Consider the following 16,264-nt stretch of genomic DNA (forward strand, 5'->3'; position numbering starts at 1 on the left):
CATGATGCATATCATAGTCACAGAATAAAGTAGAAAAATGTGATTATTGAAATAGAAACAAAAATGCATTTGAGAAAACCTAACACATATTCCTGATAAAATCCCTCAGTCACCTAGAATTAAAGAGAATGTTCTCAAAAGTCATCTATAGAGAAATGGTGTAAACATTATATTTAATAATGAAATACTGAATAACTTCCTTCTAAGACTGGGGAATATTATTTGAATTAGAACTTATGTATTTCTGTATGGATATCCTGTTATTCCAGCATCATTTATTTAAAATATTGCCTCTCCTATGCCACCTTGTTCTGGTGGCTATAGTCAATGAAATAGCATAGAAAAATAAGTTGAACAAATATAATTTACATCAGACAGGAAAAATTAAACAGTCTCTTACCAGTCATTGTGTTTGGGTATAAGGAATATACTAAGGAAGTTCCAAACCATCAACTAGAATTGATCAGTGAACTTAGAATGCAACAGGACATAAAGTCAATATATAAAATCTAAATTATTACCATATGTTTGTGTCAAACAAGTAGAAAATGAGATTAGGAAGCAATATATTTTCCACAAGCATCGAAAAGTATGAGCTATTTAGGAATGAATTTAACTATGGGCAAGATCTGTACACTGACAACACAGTTGCCAAGAATTGAAGGAGTTCTAATTAAATGAGGCGATACACCATGATGCTTAACAGTTTAAATTTTCCCCATGATGTAAAGATTCAATGCAATTCCAATCGAAATCTTGGTGAGGTATTTATTGTAAAATACTAGTTTTATTTTAAAATGCTTATGAAAATCTAAGGACATAGGTGAGCCAATATAAAATTAAAATGTAGATCTATAATGGAGGACTTACACTGTCTTTAAGACTTATTGTAAAGTACAGCAATTAGGACAGATTGACATTTATATGAAAATAAGTAAATAGAACAATGGAGTAGAATGTAGAATACAAATAGAATCATATTTACCAAGTCAATTTATTTTATATAAATGCCCCTAAATAATTAAATTGAGAAAAATATTTTAAATAAATAACACTGGAATAACAGGATATCTCTATAAAAATACATAAATTCCAATTCAAATTTATACTGTGTACAAAAATCACAAGGGTTATGCACAGACGTAAAAGGAAAATTGTTGAAAAAACACAAGAAAACATCTTCATAATCTTGGGGTACACAAAATTTTCAATCAAAAAATGCTAGCAAAGAAAAAATTGATAAAATGAACTTCATGAAAATTAAAATCCCTTGGTCTTCAACAGGGACCATTAACATAATGAATGTGTAAATCAGTTTAGGAAAATATTTGTAAAACATAGCTAACAAATTGCATATATTTGGAACATCTAAATAATTATGACTCCATATTAAAAAGACCAACAACAAATTAAGTTTGGCCAAAGTAAGTGGACAAACAGATTAAGAAAACAGGCAAATGAACAATAATCACATGAAAAACATGTTCAAAAGTATCAGTCATCAGGGAAGCATAAACTAAACTTATGGAGCAACACCACTGCACACATTTGAGTGGCTCAAATTAAGAACATTAACAACACCAAGAACTTTGCATATTTTAATGGAGAAATTAGAAGTCATACATTACTGACAGAAAAATATAATGCTATAATCATCTTGGAAACCAACTCAATAAGGGAAAGATATTTCTACCCTATGTCATTCCTCTGTCTAAATTATATGTTCTACAAAGTCAAACTAATCTATGGTTAAAATCTTTTTATAATGATGGTTGCAAGAGGCGCAAGAGCAATTTGGAGGTATTAAAATTATTTCCATTTAAGGCTGACGAGTGGCTTAAACAGTAAGAGAGCTTGCCTAGCAAGTATGAGGCCCCTGGATTCAAACCCCAGTGCTGTCCCAAAAAAAGTGATATGCAAAAATATTTCCATCTAGACAGGCATGTTGGATACATGCACATTTCAATGTGCATTTCTCTGTGATCCAATAGTGAACTCTAGTTTGTAAGTAGGTTGGTTACTTTGCTTTTTCACAATGAAATAGGTCAGAAATCCTAAAACTATTTTGTGGTATTCTAGTCTTCAACAAATGAATAAACAAATTTTAATACAAAAATGAGAGCCAGGTCTCCTACTGCTGGGGGGAAGAAAATTACAATTATAAATAGAACTCTATGATGAAAATTGCAGTTTTTCTATTTGAATTGGCTTTATCAGTAAGAATTCAGTGTGAACTCTCTCAGCTGAGAAAGGTTAAACACAACACTACTACCACCCAGGTCTTAAATTATAAATGAAATGACTACTGGGAGAAATGTTTGATCCCAGTTCTGGACCAAGGAAAGTAGATGAGCTTTCTGTTGCCTAAAATTAATGAAATATTCAATATTGATGGGGGTACATCACAGAAGTGACTTAAGAGATTGTCTAATTTCAGGATGATTTGATGATGAAAATAAGTAATGATTTTAAGTCATTGTAAATTGTGAATGAAATATGATTTAATCATTTCATAGTAATTTGAATAAGATTTATATGGAGCAATAAGTGAAGAAAGGAATGTACTTTGTCACTGTAGAATGTAAACTAATAAATGTACATAAAGTGATGGAGTCAATGGATATTAAACTAGCTAATGAAAATTTGATGACAATAGGATTATACATACTATTTCAAACAAACTCTTCACAGACTACTTATGAATTACAAATATGCTAATGACATTGCAATTGAGAAAACTGACAGACATCAACTTCATTGAAACCAAAATTAGGCAGTGAAAGAACAAAGAGATTTCATGTACTTTCATTGAGACTCTTTCACTTCTGTGATGCTTCTGTCACAAATATACTCAAATTTATTATGGAATTGGCAATAAGCTCAAATAGAGGGTTTTTCTACAAATATCTTATCTCTATTCTTCAAAGTGGTCAAAATTAGGAAACATCTTTTTTAAAGATTTAGAGATTATTCCAGACTGAAGAGACATGGCTACTAAACACAATGCTTAATTTTATTTTCTATTTTGCTCTCTTTTTCTTCTTTCCTTCCCTTTTTTTTCCACCAGGGTGTGGCTATGCAGTCCAGGCTGAACTCAAACTCAATCCTCTTTTCTCAGACTCCCAAGGGCTTGAATTACAGGTATGCACTATCATATGTGGCACAATGTCAAAATGCCTGGATTTCTTTTAGTGGTACAGAGGTTTGAACTCAGGGCCTCATGCTTGCTAGGTAGGTGCTCCACCACTTGAGTCATTCCATCCATGGAATGCCTGGTTCATAATTAGCTTCTAGACACAGAATAAATAAACCTACAAATGAAATTATTATGAGATGTCCTAAAAGTTGAATTATACTTTGAATTAGGTAATATTATAACAATATCAAATGCCCTGTTTTTAATAACTACTACAGTTATGGTGGTTATGTCTCAAGAATCTTAGGGAAAAGACGCATAAAGGTAAAATGAGCATGTGTATGACTTAGTCTCACAAGATAAGGGAAAAAAAGAGAAGGAGAGAATGAAAAGAGAGTAAGAGAGAAGACAGAAAGGGAGAGGGAAAAAGAGGGGCAGGAAGGAGGAATGGAGAGAGAGATAGGGAAAGGGAAGGATAGGGACAGAAAGACAGAGGGAGAGGGAGGAAGGAGGGAGGGAGAAAGAGAGAGAGAGAATGAAACAAAAGATAAATATGGAAACTGGGTAAAGCATATTCAGGTATTTCTTGTACAATTCTTGCAAATTTTCTGTAAATGTGTAACTATATCAAAGTAAAATATTGCCCCACTATACATACAATAATATATATAGCAATATATATATTACCCCAGTATAACTGATACATATATATATATATATATAGCAGTATGAGAGAGCATATAATAGGCTTGAGAAACAAGTCTAACGGCCTAACATAGTTTTGGAGGCTAAGGCAACTTTTCCTGAGGAACTATTCATGGTCCCATTCTTTTGGGCCAATCATAAACATCGGATGGTCATAGCCCTCATTTTATGTACGAATGTGTGTGTATCTGAAATATCAAGGCAACTTCAGTTAAGACAAATTGTGGTTCCAGTTATGATTTATTGCTAGAATGACAGTCTCCTTTGATCATTTGTTTTCCAGAAGGCAGCACTGACATAACCGTAATGCTAACAAAGGACACCTTTTAAGAAGGAATGCAAGAACATCTCAGAAGTGTACCATTAAGAGCATTGTTTTCTGGTTGTCTGAAATATCATTCTAAAGGATGACACATTTTATGTCTGAGATAATCTGGAAAAGGAAACACATTTGGGCAGTGGGAGGAATATTGTCAGCATTTGTGAAGAAACTAAAAATTACTTCCAGGCTTACTCAAACAATATTTTAATGTTATAATAGTTTAAATTTATGTTTTTTTTAAAGTTTTATTACAAATGTCAGCAAAAGAGCTAAAGCAAATACTTTAGACACCAGTTTTTTTCTCCCAAAGTATAAACCAAACTGTAAGTAATCCTTCAGGAATATTGTGACTCAGGAATACAATGTGTTCTAAGAAACGTTATAATAAAAATGTTAGATATTGAGGTCTTAAAATATTTAGTTACATGTAAAACTTAGAGAAATATAAATAAAGAAATAACCCATTTAGGGATTTTTTTACATACGGGTTTAAATTAGTTAATTGTGCCAGGGACAACCCTAGGAGGATATATTATTGCTTCAGTTTTGTTGATGGATAAACTTGTGCACAAAGTGGATAAGCAACTTTTCAACTTCGAATAGTATATATCTATCTCTATATAGATATAGATATATATACGGCTTCTTTTTGTGAAAATATTTTTTTCATTTAGTAAAATATGTGTTTCTTCCATGTTTCTCAGCAGGGGAGAGTTAAATTACTTATACTGAAGTTTTTGTCATAAAGCAGAATAAAAACAAACAGGAGCTGCCTAATTATTTGCCCTGTAGTAATTTATTTTGTGATTATGCTATTTTATTTGCTTGATAAATATTCTCTGATTTCTTTTTCTTCTCAGAAATCCATGGCTTTGAAAATTTATTTTCCTCTGAACTCTTGAAATGAAATTATATTCTAGTTTATTGAAAGAACTTACAGATAAAGGTTTCGAGTCATTCTCAGTCATCATTAAGAAATCATAAGTAACGCGAAAAATGATGGGAAAGTTATGGTATGGTATGCATGTTATCATGGTTTTCATAAAGAACTACAAAAAAGCATATGTTATAGTTTTAAGCCCAATGTATTTAATAATTATTCTACATACATGTATAATGGATTGTTAAAAACATAACTTGAAATCATTTGGAAAGATGTATAGTTAATATTAAAGGAAACTAATAACACACTTTGATAAAAAAACTCATTTCCTTTTCTGGAAAGACCACTAGGTTGGCTTACTAGGGTGGCTGAAAATTTCTATTGCACACTAGACTCTAATTCTCATCATCAATACCCATAACTTTGTGCTTCATCTGTTCTGTATATTGTTGCTAAATTTAATATCCAGTCTTAAATGGCAAAAATTTGCATATTTCCACTATCAACAAGAGATCAGGGAAAAAACACAATGTTGAAATTTGACCTTCAGACTAGAGTAATGGCTCAAGTGGTAGTGTGCCTGACTAGCCATGCTAGTGTCAGGCCCCAAGTTCAAATCCAGTATTATATTAAATAAATACTTAAATAAACAAATAAAACTGTACCACAAATGAGAATTGTTTGTAACTCAATTTGTCAACATCAACCTTGAAGGAATTCATTAAGTATAGCAAATTTTTACTGTTACTATGCTCTTCTATGTAGTGAATTACTGGTCAGCATTAAGAAATTTTCTAAAATTCAATATAATTTAGGGATTTATCAAGTTTTGAAACTGTGATAGGATTTGTAAAGAAAATTCTGCACCTATGTGATCTATAATTGCTTTTCAAACTGCCATAGCATTTGTGAATGAAGGTCTGACTGTTAACAAACTAACATGTGGAAGTAGGAATGACATTAAGCTTGGTATACACAAATTGTTTCTATTGTAGTCAGTATTGCAATTCTACTTGAGAAAGGGTTTGAAACATTCATGAATAACTTTAAGGGTTGTAAGCAACTCATTATTTTCATACTGTTTGGAATAGTAATGTAAAAATCCTAAATCTGTAAGTTCAGTTCAGAACTTTGTCAACTTTCCCCTAAGATATTATAGAATTACTAACAAATCTCTATGGAAGCAATTTCTATTATTGCAGAATTAAAGTATTCTACTGACAGAGAACCCAATTATAAAAGCAGCAATGAATATTGGTGCAAAGGATCAGCATATTCTTAGGCTATTAAATCCATTTTTTCTCTATATAATTGCAACTCTAAAAAACTTAAAATATTACTTTAACCTTCAACTGTAAAATAATGTTAAGGACAAATTTAACACTGAGAATTATTAAAACAAAGAAAATGATCAAAAGACATTTACATAATTGCATGCTGAATACTTGAATGCATTGCATGCTGACATTTCTATTGAAAACCTGGGATCTTATTCTGTAAAAATTCTTACTTAACTATACACTATCATCTGTTTCCCATGACATCTGATGTTCTAAAATATTTGTATAGCTACATAGCTGTTATATGTTTAACATGATAGTTCAGATTTACTATCTAGCTGAAACCGCATAATGCTTTAGTTTGATTGTTTAACTTACATCGTATGATTTAATCATTTGGAAATTTGTGATTTATTGTTGTTATTTGAAACCAAAATATTTTCCCCAAATATACTTTTCTAGTTACTCCTAATCATATGTAATTTTTATGTCACAAATTTTAGCACTAATGGAAAAAAAAACAACTTGAAGAAGATAAATTATCTTTAGAAAGATTTAAAAATACAAATAATTTTTCTACCCAAATAGTTTGATGGAGAGCACATATTTTCCAAGTCTTCCTGGCTGTAGTGTGAAGCTTCCTCTGGAGAAAGAGCATAATGCGTGTATGATATTTACTTTTAATATAATTATTTCCACTTCAAGAGTAGCACCAAAATTTTTCTAATCTATTATTATCAAAGTCATTTTGTCTACTTTTAAATGTACATAACTTGATTAGAGAAATCACAAAGTACATGAATAAGTGGTGAGAATAGCTTCATTTCTGGCATTCTCAGTATAATTGGAAATACATTCATCTGGTCTTCTTTTCTATAACTTATTTAAAAGCATTTTTCAAGTGTCAAAATTGAAATAAAAAATTTAGTTTGATAAACACTATAATTGAATATATGTACAAACTATTTTATTTGAATTAAAAATTAAAATTCAATACAAATGAATTACTAAAATATTTAGTATGTTTCCCCATAATTATCATTATAGTCACTAACTATGAAAGTTAATAAAAGCAAATTTGTTAAACACACTTTGTCCAACATTTGCTTGAAGGTATTTGCATTTAAATGAGCAACACATGCAAATATGGTTTTATAACCTTCAACACAATTGGAGGAGCTTAATCAACAAGAAAAATGACATCTGAACAAAAGAATCTAATGAAATTTTCAATGAATGCTTTTAGAATCCCCTGACAATTTCCACATTCAAGAATAACACTATAACATGTAGCTTTCCTCAAAACATGTCTAATTTTAATAGTAATTGTAGTTACCATTTGTTAAACAATGACAATGTGCATCACTTCAGCTTTAACTATAGAGGATCCTATATTAGCAACTAATATCATAGCACACCTTTTTTAAAAAAAAAAAGCAGAGCAAGATGGTGGTTGAGTAAGATCGTTTCATAATTGTTTCGGCACAAACACACAATTAGAACCTCTATTAATGTACCAAACTATCTTCATAAGAACTAAAGAAAGCAGACATTACAGCATTAGTGCCTGCTTCTAGTGTAACAGAAAGGAAAGATACATTGAAGAAGACAAGAAGAGTTACCAGTGCCACCCCTCCCTCAAGCTCAAACAACTCAGCATATTGAGGGAAGAATCCCTCTTGGAAGAGGGACACAGAAGTAAGTTTAGGACCCAGACTTGATGCCTAGTGCCAGACTCACCACGGTTCCACTCAGTACTGGGAACAGCCCCATAACCCAGATCCAAAGGCCAAACCCCACAGACAGCTGTAACTGCTTAACCAGGTGGCTAAGGGCCTGCCTTGACCACCCCTGCCTTAACTTCAGGCAACATAGGCCAGGAGCAGGACATGAAAGCCAGCATAGTACTGAAACTCAGAACCAAACAGAAAACAGAGTCCCCTACACATAGCTTTACACTAATCAAGGAATCAAACAAAGACATAGAGGCAATTAAATAAATAAAACATGAATCCCTGAGCTAAAAAATACACTAAGCAAAATTTAAAACATAATAAAAGGCATCTATAGCAAAGCATGTCAAATAGGACACAGAATCAGTGAGCTTGAAGACAAGGGTAATTGAAAATACACAGTCAGAGGAGAAAAAAATGAAGACAGTTGTAAGAAACTTTGGTATAGATTTAAAAGATCAAAAATTTTAAAGGTGGAGGTGTGGTAGATGACTTTCTTAGCAAGTGTGAGGCCCTAAATTCAAACAACAATACTGTAAAAGAAAAAAAATGAGCAAAAATGTTTTCTTGGGGACTCAAGGGAGACTTCAGAGAGACAAAGGAATAGAAAGCTTTTTCAAAGAAATAATGGAAAACTTTCCAAACCTGAAGGATACAAATATGCTGGTACAAGAAAGTCAGTGGTCAGATTAAACTCCTCCAAGTCTACTCCAAAACCTGTACAATTAAGGTTTCAGAGTTGAAAGATAAAGAGAAGATTCTCAATCCATCAAAAAAAGAGAAACAAACAAATAAAGCATAAGTATTTCCCATTTCACCATCCAGCAGACATCTCAGCAGAAATCTTAAAGACTAGGAGAAAGTGGCACAGGATTTTCACAGTACAGGAAGAATAAAAACATTATCAACCAAGAATACTATTCTCAGCAAAGCTATTCTTTATAAATGAAGAAGAGATAAAACATACCCAAATAAACAAAAGCAGGGAGAATATATCTTCATCATACCCATTCCATTATAAATGCTGTGGGAGCCTGTCACTGGAGGCTCATGCCTATAATCCTAGCTACTTTTGTGGCTGAGATGGGGAGGATGGCAGCTCCAGTCTGTTAGGTCGATGCTGATGGGAAGGCCAACTTGAAGCCAAATAACAAAGCAAGCAGGCTTTAAGCAGGCTTTATTGAGAGTGTGCTCTCGGGCGAGGTTCACCGTCCCCAAAGAGCAGGGCCGGAGAAGTCGCGCTGGAGAAATGGCAGCCCAGTTTTTATATCCTGGGTGAAGTCAAGAGCTTAAGGTATTATGGGGCATCGGGATAGGTCGAGGTTTGGTGGGGAGGAGCTCAGGGGTCAGGACTCATTGCCTGCCAGCAGGAGTTGCCATGGTAATCATGAAGGGAAGGAGGGGATGGAGTAGAAAGTGAGCAGAGTCCCTGATCACCATGGGGTGGCTGCCCACCGGCCAAACACAGTCTAGCCCAGGAAAATGGATCATGAAATTCCCTCTCCAAAATAGCCAGAGTAAAATGTAATAGAAGTGCATTTAAAGTGGTAGTGCACCTGCCTTGCAAATTTAAAGCCTTGAGTTCAAATGCTAGTCTCACGGAAAAAAAGAAAGAAAGAAAGAAATGCCACAAGGAGGTCTTCTTCAAAGAATGAAATATTAATCAGTAAGAAAAACATAAGAAGGTCTGAAACTCACTAGTAAAATCAATTACACAAACACATTCAGAATGGAATACTTTAGTTTCATATAGTATGTAAATCAATTCTATTTTTACTATGAAGACTACAAAAAAGCAATTAAAAATAATAACCATATTAACATAGGAAGAGGCAGGAAACATAGAAATCTATTTTTCATGGGATATGGAAAATTCAAAATGTGAGGAATGCAAGGGTAGACTTTTGTTGTATATTTTCTCTCTTGTTTTGGTTTCTTATTTTTATGTTCATGTTATAGTGCCACCATTTCAAAACAGGTTGTCATAATCAAAAGATGTTTTTGTAACTCTCAAGGAAAATACAAAACAAAGATCTACAGCATAGTAAAAAGTAAGCAAGGAATAGTAAAAAGTAAGCAAGGAATAGTAAAAGTAAGCAAGACATAGAATAGATTACTGAATCACTAAAGAGACCTGAAAAAGATGAAGAAGGGAACTATAATAAAAACAAAAATCAAGTTTATAAAATGGCTATAGTAAGACTTCATACATTGATAATTACTTTGAAAGCAAATGGATTAAATCCTACAATTAAAATACTCAATGACTAAGTGAATTTAAAAATAAGACCAAGATAATCTCAGAAAGAAAAGTAATGCATGTATTCTCTCATCTGTGGAATCTAAATCTTAAAAAATCGACATGACAATAAAAGGTGAATTAATTGGGGGAGAGAAAAACTAGCAAGAGAGATATATGAAAGGGTGATGGGTATAGATATTATTGATGCACATTTTATATATATATGAAAATATCATATTGAGAACCATTATTTTGTACTATTAATGTATAGTAATAAAACTTATAGTTTCAGTTTAAAATCTGAATCATAACAAAGAATATTTTGAAGACACTTTCTAGAAGACTTCCATAAACATGAGGGGTAGTTCAAAAACCAAACAAAAAAAAAGAAAACAAATAGTATAGTTGCTATATATCAATAGCAAATTATTGGAAATAGAAATCAGGAAAGCAATGCCGTTTATAATACATCCAAACATATAGAGGAACAAATTTAATGAAAGAAGCTAAAGATCTCTACAATGAAAATTATAAAGCATAGATTAAATAAATAATAGAGGACACCAAGATGTAAAGGTATCTCAGGTTCATAATTTGGAAGAATCAGTATAGTTGGAAGGTCCATAATACCCAAAGAGATCTATAGATCCAAGTGTAACCCCTACAAAAATATTAATAACATTTTTTACAAAATTAAAAAATAACGTAAAATTTGTATGTAATGACAAATTTCCTGATGAACCAAAGTCATTTTGATCAACAAGAGCAAAGCAAGAAGCATTTTATCTGACTTAAAAATCATGCAAATCTGTGAAATCCAAAATAGCATGATACTGGCATAAAAACAACAAAAACAAAAACAGATTAGAATAGAAAGCCTACAGCCCACTGAATTTTGTCTATGGGTGCTAAGAGCATGCTTTGGAGAAGCAACATGACTTAAAATAAATTGTGATAGCTAGGAAAATTGGATATTCATATGAAGAATAATGAAACTAGACATAGATTTCATATAAAAATCCAAAGGAATTAATGGACTAAATGCAAGATCTGAAACTATGACGTTACTATAAGAAAGCATAGGGGAAATGATTCAGGATATTGTAAAGACCCCACCCCCAAAAAAAAACATCCACAGGAAACAAAAGAATTTTTAGTCCACCTAGAAATTTCTTCAACCTAGAAATCTGAATAGCAAAGGTACCAATCAACAATGTGAAGAGACAATGTTCTCAAGCTGTACATCTGACAAGGTTTGGTTATTCACAATATATAAAATTGAGCAATAGAGCTAAAGGCACATTTCTTAAAAAAAAAAAGACATAGCTCTTCACAAGCAAGATAGCAGCTGAAATCACATGGCATCTCTCCTGAAGGACACATCTTATTCAACAGCCATTCTGATCAGAAACTCTCTACAGAACTATTAAGGAAGCCAGATCTGGTGATACAGTAGATTTAATTCCATAAGCATCCCACAAATTCACCACGAGGGACATATGTGCATGGATCCGCAGATAGAGTGGCATGGAACACATGGACTGGAAAGGATAAAGGGACACAAGAGGTTGAAGGAAGGTGCAGGCAGTGGAGATCTCTGGTCCAGTCAGGCTGGCCAATGACAGAAAGTGAGTACACTACAGCAACTACATGGCCTACCTATTAGTCACAGATCCATGTAGAAAGTCTTGTTGTGGACCTAAGTGGCATGACTTAGAGAGTGCCAATGAACTCAGAGAAAAGCGCAGCAGTATTTGACTGTAGAACTAAAAGGTGTCTGTATAGGAAACAAAAGATTGTGAGTTGGTTAGTGGCTGAAGAAGAAGATGGTGACTATTGGGTAGAGAATCCAGATTCCACACACCATCATTGGAGTTTATAATCAGATCTCTATCTTCTTGTGCTGGAGAATCAGCCCAGCCTTTTTAGAAGGTACCTTCCTGCTGCTAAGCTAAACTTCCAAACAGGATGCCCCCACTTGACTAACTGGTTCAGACTTTGAAAAAATATATAGCTATTCTGGGTAATAGTGAAGGAAAATACCAAGTTTTATGTTGCCGCTCTTTGATTTTTTGTATGTTTGAATTGGGTATTTCTGATTCTTTTTTTAATATACATATTTTTTATTGTTTTATTATTCATATGTGCATACAATGCTTGGGTCTTTTTGGTTTTGCCTATTCTCCCTTTTTTCAGTCAAATACCACTACTTAATATTCAGTATTTAACCAGAGCCTTTCTCCCTCTCTATCTTCCCCATTTCTACTTTCTTTCCATATATATTGAGTAATACTCACATTTATTTTTCTCCATCAACCATCCTTTGATCCTTATATTTTTAGCAGGTAGTTATATTTCTAGATTTTTTTTATTTTCTGTTTGCCTGTTTATTTTTTTCCTTTTCTCTTTCTCCTTTCTTTTTTCAACATACCTTTATCTAAACTTTTCTATCTCATTCTTCTTTCTCATTAATCCTTTCTATTTATTTTTGCCTCCACCTCTTCCAATCTTACAATACATTACTTCTTCTGCTGTTTATTACAATTATCCCTCCTATCTCCATCCCATTACTACCCTTATAAACTAAGGTTAAGTTTACAAATTATCATGTTTTTTCTTTTATTCAGACACTGGAGCAGTAGAGATGATTTTCTTTATTAGGGATGGCTATATTCTCATGGTGTGTGTCTATTAACTGATTGCTTCTTCAACTAATATTCCTTTCCCTGAGTGGATTAGTGAACTGGACCCAGTGTCCTGAGAACTCTGGTTGAATGTTTGACTACTGAGCCAAACCTCTAGAGTCTAGCAATGAGAAAATACACCAAAACCCAGTGACCATCAAGTCTTGCCTAAACAATGTGAAAACCCTAATTGAAAAGAAACCAAAGATTAAAAGCGCCAATCAAAATCTTTTCCCTGGAGTGAAAATGCAAGTAATATGAAAAAGCAGGGCAACATACCTTTTTCAAAAATCAACAGTCCTACAATAAAGGACTTGAATGATAGTGAAGAGGATGAAATATAAAACAATGAACTCAAAAGAACAATGACAAGAACAATCAACAAAATTAAAGAGGACACATATAAACACCTGAATGAATTTATTAAGGATACAACTAAAGAGCTCAATGAACTCAAAGAGAATTCAGATAAACAGCTGAATGAAATAAGGAAGGCTACAGGATATGAAAGAAAAATTCAATAAAAATTTAGAAATCTTGAACTAAATCAGATTGAAATCCTAGAAGTGATAAGATCAATAAAACAAATAAAAAATTCTGTTGAAACTCTTGTTAATAGAATAGGCCAAGTTAAAAATAGAATATCAGGGATTGAAGATAAAGTTGAGAAAACAGATCAATCAGAAAAATACAATAAAAAATTCTAAGAAAATACAAATGGAACATGAAAGACCTCTGGGACCCTATTAAAACATCAAACCTATAAATAATCGGTATACAAGAAGGAGAAGAGATAAAAGCTAAAGGTATAGATAATACAAATAGCAACCTTGAGAAAGAGATGGTAATTCAAGGACAGGAGACATTCAGAACATCAAACAGGAAAGATTAGAAAAAACACTCTTAGACCTATTATAGTTAAAATCATGGACTGAAGATTGAAAGCTGTAAGAGGGAAGTTACAAGTAGCATATAGAGGCAAATTCATCAGAATGATAGCAGATTTCTCAACAGAAACTGGAGTTTCTGTTGATATACTCCAAGCCCCAAAAGAAGATAACTATCAGTTTCGATTACTGTATCCCACAAAGCTATTCATAATTGAAGGAGAAATAAAAACCTTTCATACTAAACAAAAACTAAAGAAATTCATGACTTCCAATGCAGCACCACAGAAGATATTCAATGGAATCCTACACACAGACAAGGAAGATAAATCCAACAAGGAAAACACAAGAAAGAATAAATTCCATTAGATGAGTGAATTAGCAATGAGGATTAGGAAAGGAGCAAACATCACAAAAACAACAAAATGACAGGAAACAATGCATACAATTCAATAAAAACACTGAATTTTACTGGTCGCATTCTGTAATCAAAAGGAATAGAATCATGTGTCAAACCAAAAAACAAGACCCCCACCATTTGTTGTCTACAAGAAATGCATCTCACTGACAAAGATAAATATTTGCTTAAAGTAAAAGTATGGAAAAAGGTGTTCTAAGCAAATGGATTCCAAAAGCAGGCAAGATTAGCTATTCTCATATCTGATAAAGCAGATTAAAAACCAAAATTAATCAGAAGAGCAAAGAAGGTCAATTTATATTAATAAAGGGGTCAATACATCAGTAGGAGATAACTATTCACATACATTTACCATATTTGGCACTATTTCATTATGCCAACGGTACTAAAGATTTTCATAACCCATGCTCAACAGTAGATATGTTATGTGGACAAAAAAATCAATAAAGAACCTTTAGAAAAAGATGAAGTAGAAACTTCAGAAGTAAAGACTAAATGGATTTAGCAGACATTTACAGAATATTCACTTCAACTGCTGCACAATATACATTCTTCTTAGGAATTCATGGAAATTTCTCCAATATAGGTCATATTTCAATACATTAATCAAATCTTAATAAATACATGCAAATTAAACTATCCTCCTGTATTCTATCAGACCACAGTTGGATAAAAATAGAAATCAACAGCAAAGGAAACAACAGAAAATATTCAAACTCATGAAGATTGAATAATACATTGTTGGACAATCAGTAGCTCATCAAAGAAATAAAATGACAGGAAATAATGCATAAAAAAACACTGAATTTCCTGGTCACAATTCTGTAATCAAAAGGAATAGAATCGGGTCAAATCGAGAAACAAGACCCCACCATTTGTTGTCTACAAGAAATGCATCTCACTGACAAGGATAAATATTTGCTTAGGGTAAAAGTATGGAAAAAGTGTGGAGAAATTTCCTAGAGTCAAATGAAAATGAAAATAAAAACTTTGGAATGCACAAAGGTTATGCTAAGAGGAAAGTATACAGTTGGAATCATCTACATCAATGTGAACAATCCAGTCCATAAAAATGAATACCAGGAATGTAAAACAGGTTCTGTCTGAGGTGAGTATAAGCACAAGGAGGCAGGGTAATAGAAGAGGTTGAAGGGGATGAATATGGTTGATTTACTTTACACGCATGTATGAAAATAAAACAATGAAATCTTTTGAAATGGTTTGAAAAGGGGGAAGATGAAGAGGAAAAATAGAGGGGATGAATTTCATGAAGATTCATTGTATACATTTGCAGAGATACCCCAATGAAACCCCTTTGTACAACTAATGTTAAAAAACAAAAATGAAAAAAAACAGAGAAATCTCAAATAAGTAACCTAACGATGCACTTCGAATTTCTACAAGAAAAAGAACAAGCCAATCCCAAAATTAGTAGGTAGATAGATACAATAAGAAAGGGTCAAAATTAATGAAATAGACCCCTAAAGTACAAAGAATCAATGAATGGGAAATTTTGCTTATTGGAAAGAAAAACAAGATTGATAAACTCTTAGTCACCTTAAACAAAATGGAGCAGAAGACCCAAATTTATAAAATTAGAGGTGAAGATGGACATTAAACATCCAACACCAATGAAATCTAGAAAATGATTACTGAACACTTCAAAACCTTACTTTCTAATAAACTGTAAAATCTGGAAGAAAAGAATAAATTTCAAGATCATTATGCTAAGTGAAATAAGCCAGTCATAGTAAGACATATATTGAATGAGCGGACTGGTTTGTCATCTAAAATTTCATCTCATAAAATTTAAAAGTGGAATGGTGGTTACCTGAGGCTGGAAAACAAAAGGAGTGAGGGAAGTGTGGGGAAAGTTTGATTGATGGGTACTCAGGTGTAGTTAAATAGAATCAAGTTGCAGTGGTTTGCTACTGCATAGGATAGTGACTATAGTAGCTGATAATGTACTGAACA

This window comes from Castor canadensis, chromosome X, assembly GCF_047511655.1.
Source record: "Castor canadensis chromosome X, mCasCan1.hap1v2, whole genome shotgun sequence".
NCBI classification, from domain to species: Eukaryota; Metazoa; Chordata; class Mammalia; order Rodentia; family Castoridae; genus Castor; species Castor canadensis.